The following is a 26,851-nucleotide window of genomic DNA, read 5'->3' on the forward strand; positions in this document are numbered from 1 at the left end:
GTTTATAGATTCCTGTTCTCTGTAACTAGTGACTTCAAGTATTGTTTTATCTAAGAAGTACAATAAAGGTCATAAGACACCTGAGTAGGCCTGAACTACAGCTGCCTAGGCACCATAGTGAAGGTTATAGGATAAGCCCGTGCCCAGGCAAACCTAGATAATGGACATCTGGGTTGCTTGGCAGTGGTCATGTGCAATCCTGTCTTTGTCTTGCCTCTGTATCCCTGCTTTCACCCCACTGTAAGCTTGCTTCAAGCTAGCCCACCCCCTTTAGTGAAGTGTGTATAAAAGTCAAGTACTGTCTTTGTTCAGGGCCCAGTCTTTTGAAAGTAAGTCAGCTGGGCCTGAGTGCACTCAATAAAGATTCTCCTGTTTCAACCCAAGGTCTCTCTCATCCTCCTGAATCCAGCAACAGTACCTTCTCATGGTAATTGTGCAATTGATGGGTCTTGCTCTCTAATTTCTGATCCAATCATAGTTTCCTTGCTACAAACATGTTCCTTGTGGTGGACAGTTTCTGCTATCTTCTCAGCCCTCAAGCTTCAATAAATCTGCCCCTCTTTTAAGCCTCTAGGCATTTTTTAAGGTGAGATCTTTTTTAGGCTAACCCTAGACAGATTGCCCAATTCTCAATTTGATCCATAAGAAACATACCTAATATATAGGACATAGAAACACACCATCCTTGTGCTGCCGGTTTACATTCCATTGCCATATTAAGAGTTCTCCTGGCCAGAATCAACTAGTATTCCAATGTCTCTTGAACTTCAGAGAACACATAAAAGGCTGTTAAATGGTTATCATAAAGCTTCTCTATTTGCTTTACGAAAAGGGAGAAACACTCTTCTCCATTCCCAAAAAGAAGATCAAAGCCAGAATTCTGAAATTATCTCTCCTAACAGAATGTTTCAATCTTCGATTTTCATGCAAACCAAAGATAGCAGAACCTATTTCATGGTCATAATATGCTTCTCATAGTTGGGTCACCTCTTCGGTTTAGGATCTGAGGGTACTTTACAATATTTTATTTATTTATTTATTTTTTGCCAAAACTGAGACAAAAAAAAAAGAAAATAAAAGAAAAAAAGAATTGCATCTTAACTTTCTGTCATATATTGTACCACCAGAAAAAAAAGTATGTTTTATTTCTTGCTACTCCTCATTTTTCTGCTTCTTTCCCTTATATAAATGCTTGCACATGCTATTTTAAAAATTCTATTTGTGTTTTGCTATATGCCTTTTTGTTTTATTCTTGTTTTTCCCTGTCAATGCAATATATAATTAAATGAGATTGCCATATTTTAACTAACAATAAAAAAACTGGTTTTCCTAACTTTATGAACAGAAAGAAATTTTTTGATATTTATTTGCTCATAAATAGCCTGGACTATGCAATAATACAAAAAATGATTTTTTTCAGCATCTATAACTGGTACTTTTTTCTTACCCTTTCGATTTTCTCTCAAGAGCAGACTTGAGTGAGCACAGGTGGGTATGGGTGGGTATGAGTGTGTGTGTGTGTGTGTGTGTGTGTGTGTGTATGTGTTCATATTGGTTAAATTAACTTTCCAAATAAATTACTCTGTTCTGTGTTTCAAATTCTAGCAGATCTGAGAAGTGATTTGGAAATTAGATGCATAATTTTCTGGAAATCTACCACTAAAATGTTTCATATACTAAAATTATTTTACTTTTATTCCATATTGTATATGGTTAAACATTTCTGAAGATTAAAACTATAAGAAATAATATTGTATTTTATGATAATTTCTACATATAAAGAAAATAAGCTCTTAATATATTTATATATTTTCTGAGAAGATAAATTCCTAAGTATGTAAAGTAAAATTGAGGTGTATTAATCATTCACAACATGTTACTCTTTTTTTTGAAAACTAGAGCCAGTGAAATAAATGTTATTAGTATTCTGAAGAAGTGACAAATTCAAGCTTTGTTATAATGTTTTCTATGAGAAGCATGAGTTTTCATAAACTATCCTGATAAGTGAAGCATCATTGAAAAAGGACATACCACACTATCATATTAGCTTCAAATTTTTTTTTCAAGGTCTTCAACATTTTTTTATTTGATTTACCAATAACCTATCTCTGCTTTTACTTTCAGCTGCCTACTTAAACCCAGGGAAATTTCCGTCAGTAGTCATGGAAGACAGGAAATCAGGTGGCCAACAGCATGATATTGTGATGCCCTTTGTGTGTTACATTTTTCTAGTTACCAGTAAATGAAAAAAGTCTCAAAACACACTTTAAAATTAGGAAATAACGTACCATAGATATAAATAGAATAAAAAATTAGACAAAAGAATTGTCACTTTAATAAACCAATGAAAACGCTAAAGCAGTCTGATGAATTGTTCTACCTTTCTAAAAGTTTTCACACCGATTTTTTGATTAAAGGCTCATAACAACATTATTTTAAAATTTAGAAACTGGATCAGATATATATTTTACTATATCATGAATGAGGATAAAAAACAAAGGAAAGCCTTTACATGAACTATATTATTAAAATAGAACTTTGTGTCTCAAGAAACAGTTTTCACAAACTGATAGGAGGAGCTCTTTCTGTTTAAAAATAAAGAGCATAATTTTTTTCATATTCATTAAATCATAAAAGGAGAAAATCCTGAAAAAGTAAATACAGATCTAGAATGTGACTCTTTCAGCAGGGATACATTGTTTACAAGAATTAAACCACGAATTGCAACTAGATTATCCTAAGGAAAGAAGACAGCCAATTAACTGGACTCACATGACTAAGCTATCCAGAGATTTGCTTGTTTCCTGCACTTCTTGTACCAGCGGTTTAAAAACAAACAAACAAACAAAAAAAACGCTCATAGATCTCTCACTCTTTATTTTCTGACTTCCAGCATTTCTGAGTGTGGAGCTCATTCTCTCTTACTGAAAGCAGCTTAACACATAGTTGGGGAATACTGGTACACAGAGAACCTTATATTGTGCTCAGAAGTCAAGATCCTAAACAGATTTAAAAAAGAAAAATTCCACCTGACAACAGACAGTTCCCTGACTCCAACTGGCCTAACTTAATTGTTATCTTCTGCATGGAATAGGGGAAGCATGGATCCCTAAAGAAAGCCTACAGGGAAGACAAAAAATATATATTTTCACTAAATTAATAAAATGGAGTATGGATTATGGATGCAAACTATCCATGATTTAAAATTTCCAGTTAGTACATGCATGAAATAAGCTTGCAAAAAATCATTTGAGCCATGAGAATCCCATTCAGTAAGCAAAATGTGCATTAATCACAGATGCATTCATTCAATAAGAGAGTTAATCTGTACGATACTACCGGATTCTCTAAAGAGGAGATCGTGTGTAAAGCCACTAGGAAAAGCCTCGAGATAGGCTTATTCTACACTTACTATGGTGAAACCCCGTCTCTACTAAAAATACAAAAATTAGCCAGGCGTGGTGGCCCTTGCCTGTAATAGCTACTCGGGAAGCTGAGGCAGGAGAATCGCTTGAACCTGGGAGGCGGAGCTTGCAATGAGCCCAGATTATGCCACTGCACTCCAGCCTGGGCGACAGAGCGAGACTCCATCTCGAACAAACAAACAAACAACAAACATAACAAGAGCAGAAATATGTAATAGGACAGTAGAAAATACTAGAATCCTTCAGCTGCCTCCATCAGTCCCTTTCAACAATATGCCTAGATGGCAATGCTATCTTCTTTCAGTGCACTGTGTGCTAAAACACAGGTCAGAAAACTTTTTCTGTAAAGGGTCAGATAGTAAATATTTTGGGTATTGCATTCCGTATAGTCTCTGTCTAAAACACTCAACGCTACAGTTTAGCATGAAAGAAGCCACAGACAATATATAAACAAATGAGCATGGTTGTGCTCTGATATAACATTATTTATGGGCACTGGATTTTGAATATCATATACTTTTCATATATCATGCAATATCTTTTGATTTTTGCCCTGACCATTTAAAAACATTAAAACCAGTCTTGACTATGGACTGTAAAATAGGCAGAGGGCCAGATTTAGTTCATGGGCCATAGTTTGTCTACCTCTGTGTTATAGGACTGCTCTTAAGAGCTCAAGCCTTTAATTTATGAAAGGAGGAAATTAGTTCAAATATAAATTCAAATATTTTACTTTGTAATTATTGTTATGAATTTCCATGTATTTTATCATATATGTGTGTGTGTGTGTGTGTGTGTATATATATATATATATACACACACACATATATAAAATTTTGTTTTTTGAGTCTGAGTCTCGCTCTGTCACTGAGGCTGGAGTGCAATGGCGCAATTTTGGCTCACTGCAACCTCTGCCTCCCAGGTCAAGCAATTCTCCTGCCTCAGCCTCCCAAGTAGCTGGGACTGCAGGCACCTGCCACCATGCCCAGCCAATTTTTTTAGTAAAGATGGTGTTTCACCATGTTGGCCAGGCTGGCCTCGAACTCCTGACTTCAAGTGATCTGCCCACCTTGGCCTCCCAAAGTGCTGAGATTACAGGCGTGAACCACCACGCCCGGTCTTATATTTATATATTTATATTTGGGTAGCATTTTATTGCTAAAAAGCATTTGCTTGTATATTTTCATGTATTTATCTGTATAAGGACAAACAACCCGATCAAAGAGTGGGCGAAAGACATGAACAGACATTTCTCAAAAGAAGACATTTATGCAGCCAAAAAACACATGAGAAAATGCTCATCATCACTGGCCATCAGAGAAATGCAAATCAAAACCACAGTGAGATACCATCTCACACCAGTTAGAATGGCCATCATTCAAAAGTCAGGAAACAACAGGTGCTGGAGAGGATGTGGAGAAATAGGAACACTTTTACACTGTTGGTGGGACTGTAAACTAGTTCAACCATTGTGGAAGTCAGTGTGGCGATTCCTCAGGGATCTAGAACTAGAAATACCATTTGACCCAGCCATCCCATTACTGGGTATATACCCAAAGGACTATAAATCATGCTGTTATAAAGACACATGCACACGTATGTTTATTGCGGCACTATTCACAATAGCAAAGTCTTGGAACCAACCCAAATGTCCAACAACGATAGACTGGATTAAGAAAATGTGGCACATACACACCATGGAATACTATGCAGCCATAAAAAAGGATGAGTTCATGTCCTTTGTAGGGACATGGATGAAACTGGAAATCATCATTCTCAGTAAACTATCGCAAGGACAAAAAACCAAACACCACATGTTCTCACTCATAGGTGGGAATTGAACAATGAGAACTCATGGACACAGGAAGGGGAACATCACACTGCGGGGACTGTTGTGGGGTGGGGAGAGGGGGGAGGGACAGCATTAGGAGATATACCTAATGCTAAATGATGAGTTAATGGGTGCAGCAAACCAACATGGCACATGGATACATATGTCCTAAAAACCTAATGTAAAAAAATTAAAAAAAAAAAAAAAGAAAAGTGGAAAGGGATGAGGTTGGAGGAATGTTCTTTTCTTTTTTTTTTTCTTGCTCTGTCCCCCAGGCTGGAGTGCCGTGGCGTGATCTCGGCTCACTGCAAGCTCCGCCTCCCGGGTTCACGCCATTCTCCTGCCTCAGCCTCTCTGAATTGCTGGGACTACAGGCGCCCGCCACCATGCCCGGCTAATTTTTTGTATTTTTTTAGTAGAGACAGGGTTTCACCGTGGTCTTGATCTCCTGACCTCGTGATCCGCCCGCCTCGGCCTCCCAAAGTGCTGGGATTACAAGCGTGAGCCACCATGCCCGGCCTAAGGACTGTTATTAAATGTTGCCAAGCATATATTAAATATCAAAAAAATTGTTGACCGAAAGGCAGACTTTTCAATAAGAAAACCAGGAGAAAGCTGATATTCCCTCTTAACACATCATATTTCATAGTGTTGTGATTTTAATGAAAAAAAAGATAAAGCATAGAGCTAGATTTACAGAACTTAAAAATTATATTAATACATTCTCCTAAGCTCTGTCAATAATTACAGTTAAACATACTTATAGACATTTATTTACCTTAAAGTTTTTTTCTCTTATTTCCAACTTCTACGCTTTGAGTTTTAGAGAGGATGCTTTTTATAAATCAGTCGCTGCCTTGAATAACTTTTCAGTTGTGTACTTTAAGAGTGATAGCTTTAGCCAGGTGCAGTGGCTCACGCCTGTAATCCCAGCACTTTGGAAGGCCGAGGCGGGCAGATCACGAGGTCAGGAGATCTAGACCATCCTGGCTAACACGGTGAAACCCTGTCTCTACTAAAAAATACAAAAAATTAGCCTGGCATGGTGGTGGGCGCCTGTAGTCCTAGCTACTTGGGAGGCTGAGGCAGGAGAATGGCGTGAACCTGGGAGGCGGAGCTTGCAGTGAGCCGAGATCGCGCCACTGCACTCCAGCCTGGGCAACAGAGCAAGACTCCGTCTCAAAAAAAAAAAAGAAAAAGTGATAACTTTGTTCCATATGTATACATGTGCAACAAATACAAAAAAAAAAAAAGAAAAAAAAGAGTGATGGCTTTGCTCTTAGATCTGGCACTTGGAATTCCATCTATTTCAGTGACTTTTATAAATGACTTTGTTTCTGTAGTTCATTCAAATCTCTGTGCATTTAACATAGGCTTTAGCTTTAATTAAATAGATTTAGAAGTAAACTATGAATATTATGAACAAAAATACAAACCTTCATTTATTGCATTTTCCCTCAATGAGAAAATTTCGATTTCTTCTACCTTCCTTCATGCTTTATCCTGGATAATGATTCATTTCATTTTCTCAAGATTAAAATCTCATTACTAGATAATACTATATTTCAACATATTTTAGATCTCCCTACAAATTACTAATTAATTTTCTCTCCTTCCCTCCACCACTTCCGTTCTCTCTCTGTCTCTCTTACTTTTTATTAAACATACAGAAGAATTAAATTATATTCATATATGAGAGGTAATAGTTATTCAGTAGTTATTCTAGATTTTCTATGTACAAAATCATGTCACTGGCAATAATAGAAGTTTTATTTATTTCCAATTTTTATACTGATGAGGACCTTTAGTATAATGCTTTACAGAAGTAGTACTACTAGACACTCTTGTCTCATTAGCAGGGGATGTTTTTATGAATTGTCTATTGAATATGATATTCTACTTTTTGGTTTTCTTTATCGAATTAAATTTTTTTATTCCCAGTTTATCATGAACTTTATGATTATTATGGATTCCCATGTGCATACCACACAATTTACTTTATTGGTGTATGGTTCCAGGGACATTAGCATATATATACATTTGTATAACCACCACCACAATCAGAATACAGAGCAATTCTATAATTCCAAGATATTCCATGGCACTGTCTTTGTTGTAGCCAAAACTTTCCCTGATCCCAATTCCTGGCAACAACTAACCTGTTCTTCTTTCCTATCGTTTTACCTTCTCCAGAATATCACATGGAATCGTACAGTATATAACCTAACATTGGCTTCTTTCATCCAGAATAATGCATTTGAAATTCATTCACAACATTGCATGTATAGCTAATTTATTCATTTTTAGTAGTAATAAATTGAATGTGTATGTATGCTGTGTTTGTCCATTCATCTATTGATGTGCATTTGGGTTGTTTCTAATTTTAGTCAATTATAAATAGACCTGCTATAAACTCACATGTACAGATTATTGCATGAACATAAGATGTTATTTATCTAGGGTGGATACCTATTAGTGGGATTGCTGGGTCTTATGGTTAATTGCATATTTAACTTAAAATAGAATATGCCAGAATGGCTGTACCATTTTGCATTCACACCAGCAATGAATGAAGGTATCATTTTTGTTGAGTTTTTGCGAGCACTTGGTCTGTTGACTTATTGGATTTTCATATACTGTATTTGTATATTATATATTTTTCACATTATAATAGGCATGTTATTTGTATCTCGTTGTTATCCTAATGTTTCATGACATTGAACATTATTTTATAAATTTCGGTTTATCGTTATAATGTGTAGAATCTAATATATGAGTGGCTTATATCAACAGAAATGTATTTCTCACAGCTCCAGAAGCTAGGCAGTCCAAGATCAAAGTGCCCACAGATGCAGTGTCTGGTGACAACACTTTTCCTGGGTGAAGTTAATTTGGCATCAAGTTAGCATATTTCTTTCTATGGTAATTAATTTGGATAAAGTTTCTTGGTGTTTTAAATATTGTTACAGCCTTAATAAATTGTCATAATTACATTTTCAATATGGAAATGCAGTTTTACACATAGTTGTGCACGTTTATAGTCTTAGTTGGTATCATAATAATGAAATCAGAGAAGTTTATATAAAACAAAATATTCTTGGTAGAGATGCCTCAGACAGCTGATTTAACTGAATTCTAGAAAGCTGAATTCTATATATATATATATAGAATTTTACATATAATTTTATATTTATTTATTTATATAATATGTAAATATATTTATATTTATTTATAAATACATATTTAATTATAAATATATATTTGTATTTTATTTGTCTCTTTATACAAAATATACCTATTTAAGTGAATTCAATATAAAATAATTATAACACATAGTGAAATAATCTTAACTTTCAGGCAGACTGACACAATTTAAAGCAGTTTAGATGTGTTTAAGATGTTATTATGACACATCAAGACAAATCTACAGTTGAGATTTCTAAATATAACTGTTATTAGAAAATGTCCGAACTTACTTGCTATGCACTTTAATTATGTTAAAATTGGATTCTTCTAAAGTAAGCCAGTAAACTAAATACTGCAAGATTTAAATTTTTTTAATGATTGAATTGAAAAAAAAATCTAAGATTAAACTGAAAAAATACCCACTGTCATACAGAGTGTTCCCATATAGCATCACTTAAAGTAGTATAGTTAGAAAACAAATATACTAAAGAGTAAAACACCAACTATTCTACTATTTTGCCTCATTTACTGTGTTTCCAGGAAGCATTGATTTTTGTAATTCATCAGATTAGCATAACTTTTTTTCACCTTAGCTACAAAGGCAGAAAGGGAAGCATCTACTTTTGTTAGCAGATGTCAGGACTTGCTTTTTTGTTTTTCTCTTTGGAATGCTCTTCTCCTAGGCAATCTATATGATCCACAGTTCCTCACTTAGCTCTACACCTTCTTTCTGTACTTAAGCATCATTTTTTCAGAACAACTTTTTCTGACTACTTTCTAAAATAGCCCAACCCACTAATTTGTTCCTTAACCCTGCTTTATTTTCCTCCAAAGTAGATATCATTGCCTAACACACTAAATCATTATTTGATTATTTTCTGTATTCTTGCATGAGAACTTAAGCTCCATGAAACCAGAGGCAGTCTCTGTTTCATTTTCTGCCTTTTGAATACCCAACATCTTGTAGTTATCGTGTAAGTATTTGTTGAGTGAAAAAAAATGAAAAAAAAATCATAGGATGTACAATGCAAAGAATGAATCCTAATGTAGGTTATATAATTTAATTGATAATAGTGTTTCAATATTGACATCAATTTTTACAAATGCACCACGCAAGTGAGAGCTTTTAATAATAAGGAGAACTAGGGGGATGGAAGACAAGGTAATACAGAAATTCTGTACATTCAACTTACTTTTTCTGTAAAACTGAAATTTCTCTAAAAACATCTATAAATTAAAAGATGGAAGAGGTAGAGTAAGAGAAGGAGAAGAAAAAAGAGGAAAAGAAGAAAGGGAGATGATGAGAGAATAAAGGAGAAGAAGGAAGAGATGGAGGGTGCACACTGAGTTAAAGTTGTGTTTGTTTATGAGTATAACCTCCAATAACTACATATGCTAGCCTGACATTTGAAGACGTTGCATTTCTTAGGGTCTTACAGGAATCAGCTGGCACAATGAGATTGAAACTAAAGACAGTTAAAAATGAACAGACAATGTATAGGAAATCTGAGACGCAGAGTTCAGCACCTCAGGGCCAGTAACAGTAGGGCTGTGTCATCACTCCTAGGACTGAAGAACCTTTAGAGGAAGCTGAACAAACCCCCTAGAGGGATACAGACAGCCTGAACCAGTCCCAGAGGGAGAAATCCAAGTGAGTGAATAAGAACACTTCATCTTTTTCTTCAATATTCTTCTGAGGCTCTTCTGTTTGTGCATCCCAAGCAGAAGCCAGAGAAGCAGGGAGGTTGTTGTAGGCTAGTTTCCTGATGAAAAATGGGAAGGGGAGACAGAGTAGATCTGCTGGGGCTGATAGATACATTCATACTCACAGAACTGTCTTTGCAAATCCTGTACCCTAAATTCGATTTGATATAAGAAACTGTGGAAGCCTTAGGCAAAATATTAGGCCTCACAATCTCAAGTGAGATTTTCTTTTAGTCTCTTCTGATGTTTTGTCTCTGTAATTAGATTTTAAAAAATCTTTTTCTACCACTTAAGTCTTATTTTGATTAACTGAATTTAAGTTATTGTTTCTCTTCCATGAATCTTTGAATCAATAGCCTGCAAATTACACTAATTTTTTAGATCTGGCAAACTAATTTTCTTTTCTGTTTAGTTTTCCATGAACTAAAGGCAACTTTACCCAAACCTCTATCTTGTAGGTCTGAGCCCAGTACTTTGAATCATAGCAAGTTGATGTTGGCCACAGGCCTTCAAGACTCAGTAACACCACTGTCTTCACAACTTTCTGCTATTCTTTCCCTTTTTTTCCCATTTTTAAAATTAATTTTCTTCTTATAACTTTGGTTGTAAATTATTAGTGCTATTAATAATTATAATAATAATAGTAATTATGACAAACCCTGATAGTAATTACAATGTAACTGTTATGTTTCTAAATAATGTTAAGAGTTAGCTCATTTAATAATCCAACTGGCCCTATGCAGCAATTACCATTATCATATATTTACAGATGAGAAAATTGAGACAGAACATTTATGTACCTTGTTGATCTCACTGCTGGGTGTGGAAGATAAAAGATTCTAACCACATTGGCTGGCATGTAAGTCCAGGATCTTAATTATTACACAAAATCATCTCCCTTGAATAGCATTTTCTTTCACTGCCCATTTGTTCACCCCATGAGACTGTCACCATGTCATGCTTAGTAGGTATTGTAACTTTATTAACATCAAAGTTTCCCTGCTGGTCTTTTCCTTCCTCTACCCTTGATAGACTTACAGCACATTCTAACAAATTACAAAATATTAAAATTATTTGATAGTAATCTCAAAGGGACTTGTAAAATGTAGATGTAAAATGCTTGCTATTATTCTTTAAAATAAATCAAAGCAAATGGATTTGCTTAAAAAGTCATTAAAACCTAGAACTTTCACCCAAATATCTCAATTTGTAGAGATTTGATTGAGGCTATTTTTTACAATATGTATCAGTATATACTTTTTTTGAACCTATTAGGTTAAAATTTATATAAATTTCAAAAATATTTGGCTTTCTAAATGAAATATCTTTGAATAGTTTAACTTTTGACTTTTTATTTCTTGCAGTCCACCACTCTTCTTGTTTTAGAACTTTAACATTCAAGGGAAATCACGGTTTTTTTTTTTTTTTAATGTTTTGCCTGATAGAATAAATATATGACAGATTTTTTTCCCCACTTAGTGGTATTTTACATACGTCACTGAAAACGTGCTCAATGTGGATGTGTAGGGTGCTTGAATCAGTTTTTATTTTTTTTCTCCTAGAATTGTAAGCTGGAAGGTTTTATTAGTATTATTATTATCCTGTTTCTAAAACCTGGGAACAGGATAATAATAATAACCAAAGCACTATTCTGTCACTTATTTCTCAATTACTATTATCATTTTTTCCCATTCTAACTCTAGTTGAAAATTTAGGTTTCCCAAGGTTAACCTTTTTTTGAAAGATAGTAAAGATGATATTAAAATATAATTTCAAATAAAGTAGTCCTCTCACTCTTTTTATCCCTCTCCCCTCTTTATATCTTCCTTCTCCTCCTCTTTCTCTTTACAAGGCAGGCAAAGCACAGAGTTCTACCAAGCAGATAAGACACCGTGAGGATCAAAATAAAAATGTTGTATTTGCAACAAATGTGCATTCTGCAAGTGAAACTGAACGTGTCTTCTGAAAGTTAAAAAATTAAGATATTTCATCTTTGTACAAAAATATATAAATATAAGGCAGGATAGAAGGAGAATATAGGGGAAAGACACATTACCTATCTTTGTCATCTGAGCATAAGTGAAGGATAAAATGTTACAAACGCAAATAATTTATCACAAATATGCTTTGGAGTGTTTTCAGTGTGTCAGGATTGATATTAACCAGCACAAGAATGCCTAAAAGCAAGATTGGGAATGAAAAATTGGCAAGACATTATAATGAAACACCAGTTTCCTTTGCTCAAGTTGCCTGGAGCCCTTTATCCATCTTCTGGCCTTACCTCCTCACTATATTTCTAGAAAATGATTGCTCCATGATGAGCTTCCTATATTCAACTATGTGCAATAACTGAAAAAAAAATTATGGAAAGTTTCTAAAAATGTTGCATGGAAAATAGGAAAAAGGAAGATAATAACAAGAATAAGAAATCACAGAAATATTACCAAATCACAAAAGTGACACTCTAAAGGACTCTAAAAGGTAAATATTCCGATAAAAATTATTTCCCATGAAATCTAAGAATATAGTTACAGTATGGCCTCTGGATTTACAGGCTTCAAAAAAGATCTACAGTGGCTTAAGAAATTACACAATACTAGTAAGATCAATTTTGAGCTTTCAAAGCTTAGAAAATAAATTCAAGGAAAAAGAAAAGTTATCAGGAAAATGAAAGCATACTGTTAATTTAAGAGGAAGAGTGGAAATAAGAGCATAGAAGAGTAACAGAAAAAGAACGAGAACTCCATTAATAAGAACTTAAATATAGTTATAGATAAGTTACACTAGGAGAGGAAATAGTGATGAAAATGAAAGAGACAAGAGCATGTAATTCAGATGAAAGAGATAAAGGTTATTCCTGCATAGTTGTATAATCAATATTTTTGAAGAAGAGAAAAGAATAAAAATATAGAAAAATATTTTTAAAAATCTTATTGGATACTATAATTGCAATAAAAACTTGAATGTAAATATTAAAAGCAGGCAACTGGACTTCTGGCAAACATTACTCAAATATATTTATACCAAGATCAATTTTTAAAATTTCTTAGGATTCATCAGTGAATAATTATCTGAGTATCCAAATCAGAAATCATACATATGAGGAAAAAAACTAAAAATAGAAATATCAGGCTAGATTAAGGTCTATCCATAGCAGCAATCACCGACAGAGCTCAGGGAAGCAAATTCTAAGAATTTAAGAAAATTTACATAAATTTTATTTTTAACCAAAACTTCATTCAACTTGGAAGATAACAGAAGATATGGGGAAATATTTAAATACAAATAGATTGTAGTCTCCAGAGTCCTTGAGAAAAATTACAAGTAAAATATTGAAACAACAAAATAATAATACAATGGATAATGGTGTCTGCAGTAACAGCACAGAAAGTAAAATAATAATAGCACATCAATTAGTTTAGAGCACAATGAGAAATTAGAATACTTCCTCAACACATTTTCCTTTGATTGTTGATATATTTCATTCTCTATTTCATCTTTATGTCTTTGCATAAATAGAAAAGAGTAAGAGTGAGATAGAGAAAAATCTCTCATCATAATTAATGATGAAGCACATGAATATCTCATTACGGATCAGGATAAGATGCTGACTGTTGTCAACCAATTCCTTTCAACTAAATTTAAAATAGTAGTTCATATGGAACCAAAAAAGAGCCCACATTGCCAAGACAATCCTAAGCCAAAAGAAACAAAGCTGGAGGCATCACGCTACCTGACTTCAAGCTATACTACAAGGCTACAGTAACCAAAACAGCATGGTACTGGTACCAAAACAGACATATAGACCAATGGAACAGAACAGAGCCCTCAGAAATAATGCCACATATCTACAACTATCTGATCTTTGACAAACCTGACAAAAACAAGAAATGGGGAAAGGATTCCCTATTTAATAAATGGTGCTGGGAAAACTGGCTAGCCATATGTAGAAAGCTGAAACTGGATCCCTTCCTTACACCTTATACAAAAATTAATTCAAGATAGATTAAAGACTTAAATGTTAGACCTAAAACCATAAAAACTCTAGAAGAAAACCTAGGCAATACCATTCAGGACATAGGCATGGTCAAGGATTTCATGTCTAAAACACCAAAAGCAATGGCAACCAAAGTCAAAATTGACAAATGGGATCTAATTAAACTAAAGAGCTTCTGCACAGCAAAAGAAACTACCATCAGAGTGAACAGGCAACCTACAGAATGGGAGAAAATTTTTGCAACCTACTCATCTGACAAAGGGCTAATATCCAGAATCTACAATGAACTCAAACAAATTTACAAGAAAAAAACAACCCCATCAAAAAGTGGGCAAAGGATATGAACAGACACTTCTCAAAAGAAGACATTTATGCAGCCAAAAAACACATGAAAAAATGCTCATCATCACTTGCCATCAGAGAAATGCAAATCAAAACCACAATGAGATACCATCTCACACCAGTTAGAATGGTGATCATTAAAAAGTCAGGAAACAACAGGTGCTGGAGAGGATGTGGAGAAATAGGAACACTTTTACACTGTTGGTGGGACTGTAAACTAGTTCAACCATTGTGGAAGTCAGTGTGGCGATTCCTCAGGGATCTAGAACTGGAAATACCATTTGATCCAGCCATCCCATTACTGGGTATATACCCAAAGGATTATAAATCATGCTGCTATAAAGACACATGCACACGTATGTTTATTGCAGCACCATTCACAATAGGAAAGACTTGGAACCAACCTAAATGTCCAACAACGATAGACTAGATTAAGAAAATGTGGCACATATACACCATGGAATACTATGCAGTCATAAAAAATGATGAGTTCATGTCCTTTGTAGGGACATGTATGAAACTGGAAACCATCATTCTCAGCAAACTATGGCAGGGACAAAAAACCAAACACCGGATGTTCTCACTCATAGGTGGGAATTGAACAATGAGAACATATGGACACAGGAAGGGGAACATCACACACCTGGGACTGTTGTGGGGTGGGGGAAGGGGGGAGGGATAGTTTTTTTTAGCTCCCATTAGGAGAGAGAACATGTGACATCTGGCTTTCTGTTTCTGGCTTATTTCGCTTAACATAACAACCTTTAGTTCTATTCAAGTTGCTACAAATGACAAACTTTTATTCCTTTTCATGTCCCAGTAATATCCCATTGTATATATATTTTCTTTCACCATTCATCCAGGCGATGAGTTGGCACCATAGTGTTAAGGTCTTCCTTCAGAAGACCCATGTTTTGTGAAGGTACAGTAGTCCATGCATCATTTTCTTTGTTAGTATGGATTTATTTTGTCTGAGCTGTTCTTTTGTATGTTTTTGCATTATAGTTTCAATTATATTGACTATCACATGGTTGTTTTGTTTGTTAACTATAGAAGAAATTGTAAACCAGTAATGTCACTGATGCTTATTGTTCTAATGATGAGAATAGACCTAGTTTTGTTTTTCCATGAATAGATTGCTATTTTAAGTCAGGGATAGACTAGATAATGCAGATGGATTATCACATACCTAAGATAATAAAATGGAATTTAAATTCAGTAAATGGCTTGTTACATAATTAACAGACCAAATCAACAGTTTTCCCACATTGAAAATGTTTTAGAAAGTGTAAGGAAATAAATAACTGCATTATTTGTAGCAACGAAAGAATAGCATCCTAGAAATAAACCTCAGAAGACATAGAAGAAAACGTTTAATCTTTTTGTTTGTTTGTTTTTTGAGACCGAGTCTTGCTCTGTCACCCAGGCTGGAGTGCAGTGGCATGATCTCGGCTCACTGCAACCTCCACCTGCTGGGTTCAAACGATTCTCCTGCCTCAGCCTCCCCAGTAGCTGGGATTACAGGCTCCTGCCACCATGCCCATGTAATTTTTGCATTTTTTGTAAAGACAGGGTTTCACCATGTTGGCCAGGCTGGTCTCAAACTCCTGACCTCGTGATCCACCCACTCGGCCTCCCAAAGTGTTGTGATTACAGGAGTGAGCCACCGCGCCCGGCCAGAAAACATTTAATCTTTGAAAGAGTATTGTCATAAGTAAACTGATGATCTATCTAAAGCTCTCTTTGAGGGGCAACACATCCATCCCTCTCCTAATAAACATATCATCTGTTGAATGCATACTCCTGCGGCTCTCACTAAAACTTGCCTTCAGTGATAGGACAATGTCTTCCCAAGGTTACGCCACCTTCCAGAGGTCTGCCTACAGTCACTGGCTGGCTAATGTGAGAAGATTAAGTCCTGGTCCTTGCCTCTATTTGGGACCAATATGAAGAACCATCCCAGCTCCACACCAGCTCCTAGAATCAATTGCATCCTTCCTTGCAAATGCATTGCGAGGCAGCTTCTTCTGCCCAGACCTGACTTTCTTTCATGCCTTTACTGCTACTCTCTGAGGTGTACTTGGGATTGGCATTTCCTTGTTCTTTAGGCTAAAACTGTGGTTGTGAATAGCCAGAGAAAGCATCGACTACACTCACAAAGTAATTTTTACAGGTGTCCTGCCTTAGTTCCATTAGAGTTTACCGGAACATTCCTGTATTCAGAGCTATCACATGCTTGCCTAGATTAATAGAATATTTTGTTTTTCCTCTTTGGCAATTTATCCTTCAGTAAGAAGACCCAAATTATGGGATCTAGGATCTCAGATGCCATTCTGAATTCCTAACATATGAGTGAGTTTATATAGAGAAATGTAACCCAAATGTCCAACAATGATAGACTGGATTAAGAAAATGTGGCACATATACACCATGGAATACTATGCAGCCATAAAAAATGATGAGTTCGTGTCTTTTGTAGGGACATGGATGAAAGTGGAAAACATCATTCTCAGTAAACTATCGCAAGGACAAAAAACCAAACACCGCATGTTCTCACTCATAGGTGGGAATTGAACAATGAGAACTCATGGACACAGGAAGGGGAACATCACATTCCGGGTACTGTTGTGGGGTGGGGGGGCGGGGACAGCATTAGGAGATATACCTAATGCTAAATGACGAGCTAATGGGTGCAGGAAATCAACATGGCACATGGATACATATGTAACAAACCTGCACATTGTGCACATGTACCCTAAAACCTAAAGTATAATAAAAAAAAAAAAAAAAGAAATGTAACCTAAGTGTCTTCAAAACCTTAACGGTTTAAGGTCTTTATTCCTTTAATATCCAATAAAATAACTTCAACAAATGTCTAAGAAGATCTGGGAAGTGTTTATATGCAATACATTTTCTAAGGCAGAATTAAGAATTTTGCTGCTGGAGCACAGATGAGTAGGCAATGCAGTCTGCTTTGGGAGCAGGGAATTACAAAAGGAAACACGTAAATTAGATCCTGAAGGAATGTTAAAGAATAATCAAAGTTTTACATTGGCTTTTATACTTGGAAACTTTAGACAACCTAACAATCTCAAGGGAAAACAGCAAACTAAGCTTTTGTTTAAAATTCCAGAAAGCTGCAGGTTTTTATGGTATGTGAATAAATAAGTGTGAAAACAATTTTTAAAATTCAACTTTTAAATTTATTTACATATAAAATGAATACAATACAGTCACGCATCGTTTAATGACATGTTCTGAGAAATGCATTATTAGGCGATTGTGTCAGTGTAGGAACATCATAGAATCTACTTACAAGTAATAGCCTACTACACACCTATGCTTTGTGGTGTAGCCTATTACTTCCAGGCTACAAACTGGTATAACATGTTACTGTGCTTAATACTGCAGGACGTGTAACACAGTGGTGACTGTATGTGTATCTAAATGTATGTAAACATACAGAAAGTACAGTAAAAATATGATATAAAAGATAAAAAATGGTACACCTGTATAGGGCACTGTTAAAAGAAGAGCCTTATACAAATTAAATTTAACAGAGTTTAATTGAGCAAAGAACAGTTCAGCCTCTGGACCAGAATAGGTTTACAGTATGGTCGATTTATGGACAGAAAAAGGAAAGTGACATACAGAAAATCAAAGTGAGGTACAGAAACTGCTAATTAGGTTACAATTTTGCATTTGCCTTCTTCCAACATAGTTTGAAGATTTGGCTGGTGGAAGCCAGATGGGCACAAGAGTAGATTACAGTCTATTTACACATCCAGTTAGGTTACAGTTCACTATGTACAGAGAAACCTTTGGGCGTAACTTTAAGGAGGAAACTTTAGGCTAAACTTAATTTAATAGCACTTAGCATGAATAGAGCTAGCCGGACTGGAAATTGCTCTGGGTGAGTCACTGAGTGAGTGAGTGGTGAGTGGATGTGAAGGCTTAGGATAATTGTGTACATTTTAATACGACTCGTGATGCACTATATTTGTTTCTGTCAGCATCACTGCAAACACACCAGAATGCACTGTGCTACAACATTACCATGACTATGTCACTGATTTTTCAGCTCCATCATAATCCTAGGGGACTACCCTGGTATATGCAGTTTGTAGTTGACTGAAACATTGTGATGTGGAGGATGACTGTACATAAATAATATTATTTATTAACTTTCATTGACTTTTTCTTATGTGTAAAATAGACATAATATGCAAATGTTCTACATCCTAGCAATGATGCACAGATGAAAATAAGAAATAGAAAAAATGAACGTAACAGCATTTCAAAAAAATAACATCTTATGGAAATTCAAAGTATTATTATGGTAATTATTCCTTTAAATATTTATTATATTATTAACATTCCACTATTTAAGAATATATTTGTAACATGCTGTAAATATTGAGAGGTCTATGACTTAAAAATAAAAATTAAAAGGCAGCAAGTTCCTCGAGGATAAATACTGTCTTATTTGTCTTTGTGTTCTCCATATATTATACCGTGAGTACACTGTAGTTAACCCTTAGTAAATATTGATTACAATACGACCAAATCAAATAGATATATATTTATATGCTATAAGTGATATAAATAATAAAACATAAAGTACAATATATAGTATAAGATAGCATATCTTATATTTATTACATAATTAGTTTAAATATTTTTATCAGTATAAGCAATTACAAAATATTTTATGTAAATAGATTTTCCAAGCTAATATGACTACATGTAATACGTATGTGTATATATATGCATTTATGTATATGTATGTATTTTATGCATCTATGCATGTATCTATACATATGTTTTTATTTTCTGTGCTACATCTCAGGTGGATGCTTTTGAAGAGTATTTTAGACCTTCAACACATTGTACTCCATTTGACCACAGAGAGGATTGTGATTTATAACACATTTTAAGTGTATTTTAATGAGAAACTGAATGATTGAAAGAAACAGACCAGCCTGCAGCTTTTATTCTCCTTAATGAAAATATAGAAACTCTGAGAACACATGGACACAGGAAGGGGAACACCACACTCCGGGGACGGTTGTGGGGTGGGGGGAGGGGGGAGGGATAGCATTAGGAGATACACCTAATGCTAAATGACGAGTTAATGGGTGCAGCACACCAACATGGCACATGGATACATATGTAACAAACCTGTACATTGTGCACATGTACCCTAAAACTTAAAGTACAATAATAAAAAAAAAGAAAATATAGAAACTTAAAAATACCAAGCTTTCTAATCAACATTAAATCATACATATTGAATTCACATTGTATAATTAGGCATTAAATAAAATATTTGCCTGTCTTGTGAAGTCAGAGGCTTAAAAGGCATATGTTTCTGCATGATAGAAACTTTAGAAATAAGTTTAACACTTTCTACTAACTGACATTTTGGAAAAAAAAATCTGATATTCTATTCACTGAAATAATTAAACAAGTCTCTCAAGGTGATATTTTAAAAAATAAATGGCATCTACTCAGTCAAAAAAAATATAGGGAGGGCCCACTGCATGGCTGGCCACTGTGTTAGACATTGTGGGCAGGTCAATTGCAGATAAGTGCAGTTATAGAACATGCACTCATGCAGCTTTTATCATAGGGCAAGAGTGTACTCATCTAAGTCATGACTTGGATGACTTAGTCATCTAAGATGAGTCAAGAGTAACTCATCTAAGTCATGAAATTCATGTGACTCATCTAAGTCATGAAATTCATCTAGTTAGGTATTTGTCCACAAAAAGAGGAATATGGTGATGGGAATAATTTAATTCATAATTGATTTAGTCTAAAGCAGTCTGTGAAACATATAGGCCAATTTTATCTCTTTGAAAGAGGGAAAACAAAATACGTAACATTATTAAATGCTTACCAATGAAAATATTCCAAAGAATTTGCCTTTGCATCTGTGAATGACAAATAATTAACCAGGAATATGAATCAGTCATACTTGTTAGTAATATCTGTAGATTGACAGCACTCCAGCTACTGCTCACATCACAGAATGAAACCTGTTTCGGGGACCTAATCATGTTTGAAATTTAAATTTAACTGTCACTTGATATGCACATCAGGCCATCAAATTAGTGATAGAGGCCTCTAAGAGTTTTTTGTATTGGATATTTAGCTTTTGTCTCTCAGCTCCAAATCCCTGCTTTCAGCCTCCACTTCACTGTACCAGGACTGAGATTTTACAAACCACATTTCTCCTTTGGTAGATCATTCCCTGTTGGATTTTGACCAAATATATATCACCAGAGAGAGCCTGGAAGTGAAGAGGAGACAGAAAGATCTCATTCCTTTTGTGTTTATTAACTGTTCTGACAGCGTCATCGTAACGAAAATTATTTACCCCACCAGAAGCAGCTGGCCTATTCTCTAATGTATTTTCTGTTCTCTTGGAACCAGCTTCATTGGTGCCATCAGAGACAACAGCAAGGCACTGCCTCCTTCTCCCATGTTAGAATTCCAGATCAGTAGTCCTGCTTTGAATTCCTAATACACATGCCCTAGGTAGGTAATGCCTTATTATCAGAAGTCTGAACCCCCTTCTGGAGGCCCTTTTCTAAGCTTCTCGGTTCTTATATACACCAACCTCTGGTCTTTTAACACAAAACCCTAGAGGCAGTAGCTGCTTCCCATAAATATCATTTCTATTAGGCCTCTGTTTTACCCTCTGCCTTTCTGTCCTTCAATTACTGCTTAATTTCTTATATTAATTTTTCAGTGGAAATATTTGGCATAGTTTCTAATTTCCTGTCTGTATCTGATCTGCTATGGGTTACCTGTGTATTAGTTAGAAGAATCCAGCAGGTTGTGTTGAGATGAGGGTTAGGATACAGTAGGGCACTTCACTGTGTAGCTGAGGGAAAGACTGAGGACTTTTTTTCAAAATTGTAGTAATCAATAGATTTCTTTCTGCCTAGAAATCAGTCATTTCCTATATTGCTCAGCAGTGAAAGCAGATGTACAGGTAATTTTTAGAGTATGAATTGGCTATGAGAGGTATACCTAAGATTTGAAATTACCAATTTATCTGAGCAGTACCGAATTGGAAAACAATAATTGCCATAACTAGAAAAATTTGGCTGATGACATTTCTGCATTTTAATGTGTGAACTGTGGAAATTGAGAAGTCTCTTAATCCTTAATACAAGAAGACAATATTAGTCAAACTACATGAGAAAAAAACCAATCAACCATTGAGACAAACCACATGACAAAAGTAGATGCTCTAGAACAGAATCAAACAAGTTTGGGGTAAGAGATTGTTCAACGATTTTAAAAGAGACCATTAAATAGTTGTCTATGTTAGTTTCACTCATTTATTGCTAAATTTGATTTACAAAGGGGTCAGGGAGTTCCCTTTCCTAGTCAAAGAAAGGGGTGACAGACGGCACCTGGAAAATCGGGTCAGTCCCACCCTAATACTGCACTTCTCCAAAGGGCTTGGAAAACGGTACACCAGGAGATTGTGCCCCGCACCTGGCTCGGAGGGCCCTACGCCCATGGAGTCTCACTGATTGCTAGCACAGCAGTCTGAGATCAAACTGTAAGGTGGCAGTGAGGCTGGCAGGGGGTGCCCACCATTGCCCAGGCTTGCTTAGGTAAACAAAGCAGCCAGGAAGCTCGAACTGGGTGGAGCCCACCACAGCTCAAGGAGGCCTGCCTGCCTCTGTAGGCTCCACCTCTGGGGGCAGGGCACAGACAAACAAAAAGTCAGCAGTAACCTCTGCAGACTTAAATGTCCCTGTCTGACAGCTCTGAAGAGAGTAGTGGTTCTCCCAGCACGCAGCTGGAGATCTGAGAACGGGCAGACTGCCTCCTAAAGTGGGTCCCTGATCCCCAAGCAGTCTAAGGGGGATGCACCCCCCAGTAGGGACAGACTGACACCTCACTCGGCTGGGTACTCCTCTGAGACAAAACTTCCAGAGGAACGATCAGATAGCTGAATTTGCGGTTCACAAAAATCCGCTGTTCTGCAGCCACCGCTGCTGATACCCAGCCAAACAGGGTCTGGAGTGGACCTCTAGCCAACTCCAACAGACCTGCAGCTGAGGGTCCTGTCTGTTAGAAGGAAAACTAACAAACAGAAAGGACACCCACACCAAAAACCCATCTATACATCACCATCATCAAAGACCAAAAGTAGAAAAAACTACAAAGATGGGGAGAAAACAGAGCAGAAAAACTGGAAACTCTAAAAAGCAGAGCACCTCTCCTCCTCCAAAGGAACGCAGTTCCTCACCAGCAACGGAACAAAGCCGGACAGAGAATGACTTTGACGAGTTGAGAGAAGAAGGCTTCAGACGATCAAACTGGTCCAAGCTACAGGAGGAAATTCAAACCAAGGACAAAGAAGTTAAAAACTTTGAAGAAAAGTTAGACGAATGTATAACTAAAATGACCAATGCAGAGAAGTGCTTAAAGGAGCTGATGGAGCTAAAAGCCAAGTTTGGAGAACCACGTGAAGAATACAGAAGCCTCAGTAGCTGATGCGATCAACTGGAGGAAAGGGTATCAGTGATGGAAGATGAAATCAATGAAATGAAACGAGAAGGGAAGTTTAGAGAAAAAAGAATAAAAAGAAACAAAGCCTCCAAGAAATATGGGACTATGGGAAAAGACCAAACCTATGTCTGACTGGTGTACCTGAAAGTGACAGGGAGAATGGAACCAAGTTGGAAAACACTCTGCAGGATATTATCCAGGAGAACTCCCCCAATCTAGCAAGGCAGGCCAACATTCAGATTCAGGAAATACAGAGAATGCCACAAAGATACTCCTTGAGAACAGCAACTCCAAGACACATAATTATCAGATTCACCAAAGTTGAAATGAAGGAAAAAATGTTAAGGACGGCCAGAGAGAAAGCTCGGGTTATCCACAAAGGGAAACCCATCAGACTAACAGCTGCTGTCTCGGCAGAAACTCTACAAGCAGGAAGAGAGTGGGGGCCAATATTCAACATTCTTAAAGAAAAGAATTTTCAACCCAGAATTTCATATCCAGCCAAACTAAGGTTCATAAGTGAAGGAGAAATAAAACACTTTACAGACAAGCAAATGCTGAGAGATTTTGTCACCACCAGGCCTGCCCTAAAAGAGCTCCTGAAGGAAGCACTAAACATGGAAAGGAACAACCGGTACCAGCCACTGCAAAAACATGCCAAATTGTAAAGACCATCGAGGCTAAGAAGAAACTGAATCAACTAATGAGCAAAATAACCAGCTAACATCATAATGACAGGATCAAATTCACACATAACAATATTAACTTTAAATGTAAATGGGCTAAATGCTCCAATTAAAAGACACAGACTGGCAAATTGGATAAGGAGTCAAGACCCATCAGTGTGCTGTATTCAGGAAACCCATCTCACGTGCAGCAACACACGTAGACTCAAAATAAAGGGATGGAGGAAGATCTATCAAGCAAATGGAAAACAAAAAAAGGCAGGGGTTGCAATCCTAGTCTCTGATAAAATAGACTTTAAACCAACAAAGATGAAAAGAGACAAAGAAGGCCATTACATAATGGTAAAGGGATCAATTCAACAAGAAGAGCTAACTATCCTAAATATATATGCACCCAATACAGGAGCACCCAGATTCATAAAGCAAGTCCTGAGTGGCCTACAAAGAGACTTAGACTCCCACACAATAATAATGGGAGATTTTAACACCCCACTGTCAACATTAGACACATCAACGAGACAGAAAGTTAACAAGGATACCCAGGAATTGAACTAGCTCTGCACCAAGTGGACCTAATAGACATCTACAGAACTCTCCACCCCAAATCTACAGAATATACACTTGTTTCAGCACCACACCACACCTATTCCAAAATTGACCACATAGTTGGAAGCAAAGCTCTCCTCAGCAAATGTAAAAGAATAGAAATTATAACAAACTGTCTCTCAGACCACAGTGCAATCAAACTAGAACTCAGGATTAAGAAACTCACTCAAAACCACTCAAGTACATGAAAACTGAACAACCTGCTCCTGAATGACTATTGGGTACATAATGAAATGAAGGCAGAAATAAAGATGTTATTTGAAACCAGCGAGAACAAAGACACAACATACCAGAATCTCTGGGACACATTCAAAGCAGTATGTAGAGGGAAATTTATAGCACTAAATGCCCACAAGAGAAAGCAGGAAAGATCCAAACTTGACACCCTAACATCACAATTAAAAGAACTAGAGAAGCAAGAGCAAACACATTCAAAAGCTAGCAGAAGGCAAGAAATAACTAAAATCAGAGCAGAACTGAAGGAAATAGAGACACAAAAAGCCCTTCAAAAAATTAATGAATCCAGGAGCTGGTTTTTTGAAGAGATCAACAAAATTGATAGACCGCTAGCAAGAATAATAAAGAAGAAAAGAGAGAAGAATCAAATAGACGCCATAAAAAATGATAAAGGGGATATCACCACCGATCCCACAGAAATACAAACTACCATCAGAGAATACTAGAAACACCTCTATGCAAATAAACTAGAAAATCTAGAAGAAATGGATAAATTTCTCGACAAATACACCCTCCAAAGAATAAACCAGGAAGAAGTTGAATCTCTGAATAGACCAATAACAGGCTCTGAAATTGAGGCAATAATCAATAGCTTACCAACCAAAAAGAGTCCAAGACCTGAGGGATTCACAGCCGAATTCTAACAGAGGTACAAGGAGGAACTGGTACCATTCCTTCTGAAACTATTCCAATCAATAGAAAAAGAGGGACTCCTCCCTAACACATTTTATGAGGCCAGCATTGTCCTGATACCAAAGCCTGACAGAGACACAACCAAAAAAGAGAATTTCAGACCACTGTCTGTGATGAACATTGATGCAAAAATCCTCAATAAAATACTGGCAAACCGAATCCAGCAGCACATCAAAAAGCTTATCCACAATGATCAAGTGTGCTTCATCCCTGGGATGCAAGGCTGGTTCAACATACACAATTCAATAAATGTAATTCAGCATATAAATAGAACCAAAGACAAAAACCACATGATTATCTCAATAGATGCAGAAAAGGCCTTTGACAAAATTCAACAACGCTTCATGCTAAAAACTCTCAATAAATTAGGTATTTATGGGACGTATCTCAAAATAATAAGAGCTATCTATGACAAACCCACAGCCAATATCATACTGAATGAGCAAAAACTGGAAGCATTCTCTTTGAAAACTGGCACAAGACAGAGATGCCCTCTCTCACCACTCCTATTCAACATAGTGTTGGAAGTTCTGGCCAGGGCAATCAGACAGGAGAAGGAAATAAAGGGTATTGAATTAGGAAAAGAGGAAGTCAAATTGTCCCTGTTTGCAGATGACATGATTGTATATCTAGAAAACCCCACTGTCTCAGCCCAAAATCTCCTTAAGCTGATAAGCAACCTCAGCAAAGTCTCAGGATACAAAATCCATGTACAAAAATCACAAGCATTCTTGTACACCAATCACAAATAGAGAGCCAAATCATGAGTGATCTCCCATTCACAATTGCTTCAAAGAGAATAAAATACCTAGGAATCCAACTTACAAGGGATGTGAAGGACCTCTTCAAGGAGAACTACAAACCACTGCTCAATGAAATCAAAGAGGATACAAACAAATGGAAGAACATTCCATGCTCATGGGTTGGAAGAATCAATATTGTGAAAATGGCCATACTGACCAAGGTAATTTACAGATTCATTGCCATCCCCATCAAGCTACCAACGACTTTCTTCACAGAATTGGAAAAAACTACTTTAAAGTTCATATGGAACCAAAAAAGAGCCTGCATCGCCAAGTCAATCATAAGCCAAAAGAACAAAGCTGGAGGCCTCATGCTACCTGACTTCAAACTATACTATATGTCTACAGTAACCAAAACAGCATGGTACTGGTACCAAAACAGAGTCATACATCAATGGAACAGAACAGAGCCCTCAGAAATAATGCCGCATATCTACAACTATCTGATCTTTGACAAACCTGACAAAAACAAGCAATGGGATAAGGATTCCCTATTTAATAAATGGTGCTGGGAAAACTGGCTAGCCATATGTAGAAAGCTGAAACTGGATCCCTTCCTTACACCTTATACAAAAATTAATTCAAGATGGATTAAAGACTTAAATGTTAGACCTAAAACCATAAAAACCCTAGAAGAAAACCTAGGCAATACCATTCAGGACATAGGCATGGGCAAGGACTTCATGTCTAAAACACCAAAAGCAATGGCAACAAAAGTCAAGATTGACAAATGGGATCTAATTAAACTAAAACGCTTCTGCACAGCAAAAGAAACTACCATCAGAGTGAACAGGCAACCT

The sequence above is a fragment of the Hylobates moloch genome, unplaced genomic scaffold (assembly GCF_009828535.3).
Source record: "Hylobates moloch isolate HMO894 unplaced genomic scaffold, HMol_V3 SCAFFOLD_4, whole genome shotgun sequence".
In the NCBI taxonomy this organism is placed as follows: domain Eukaryota; kingdom Metazoa; phylum Chordata; class Mammalia; order Primates; family Hylobatidae; genus Hylobates; species Hylobates moloch.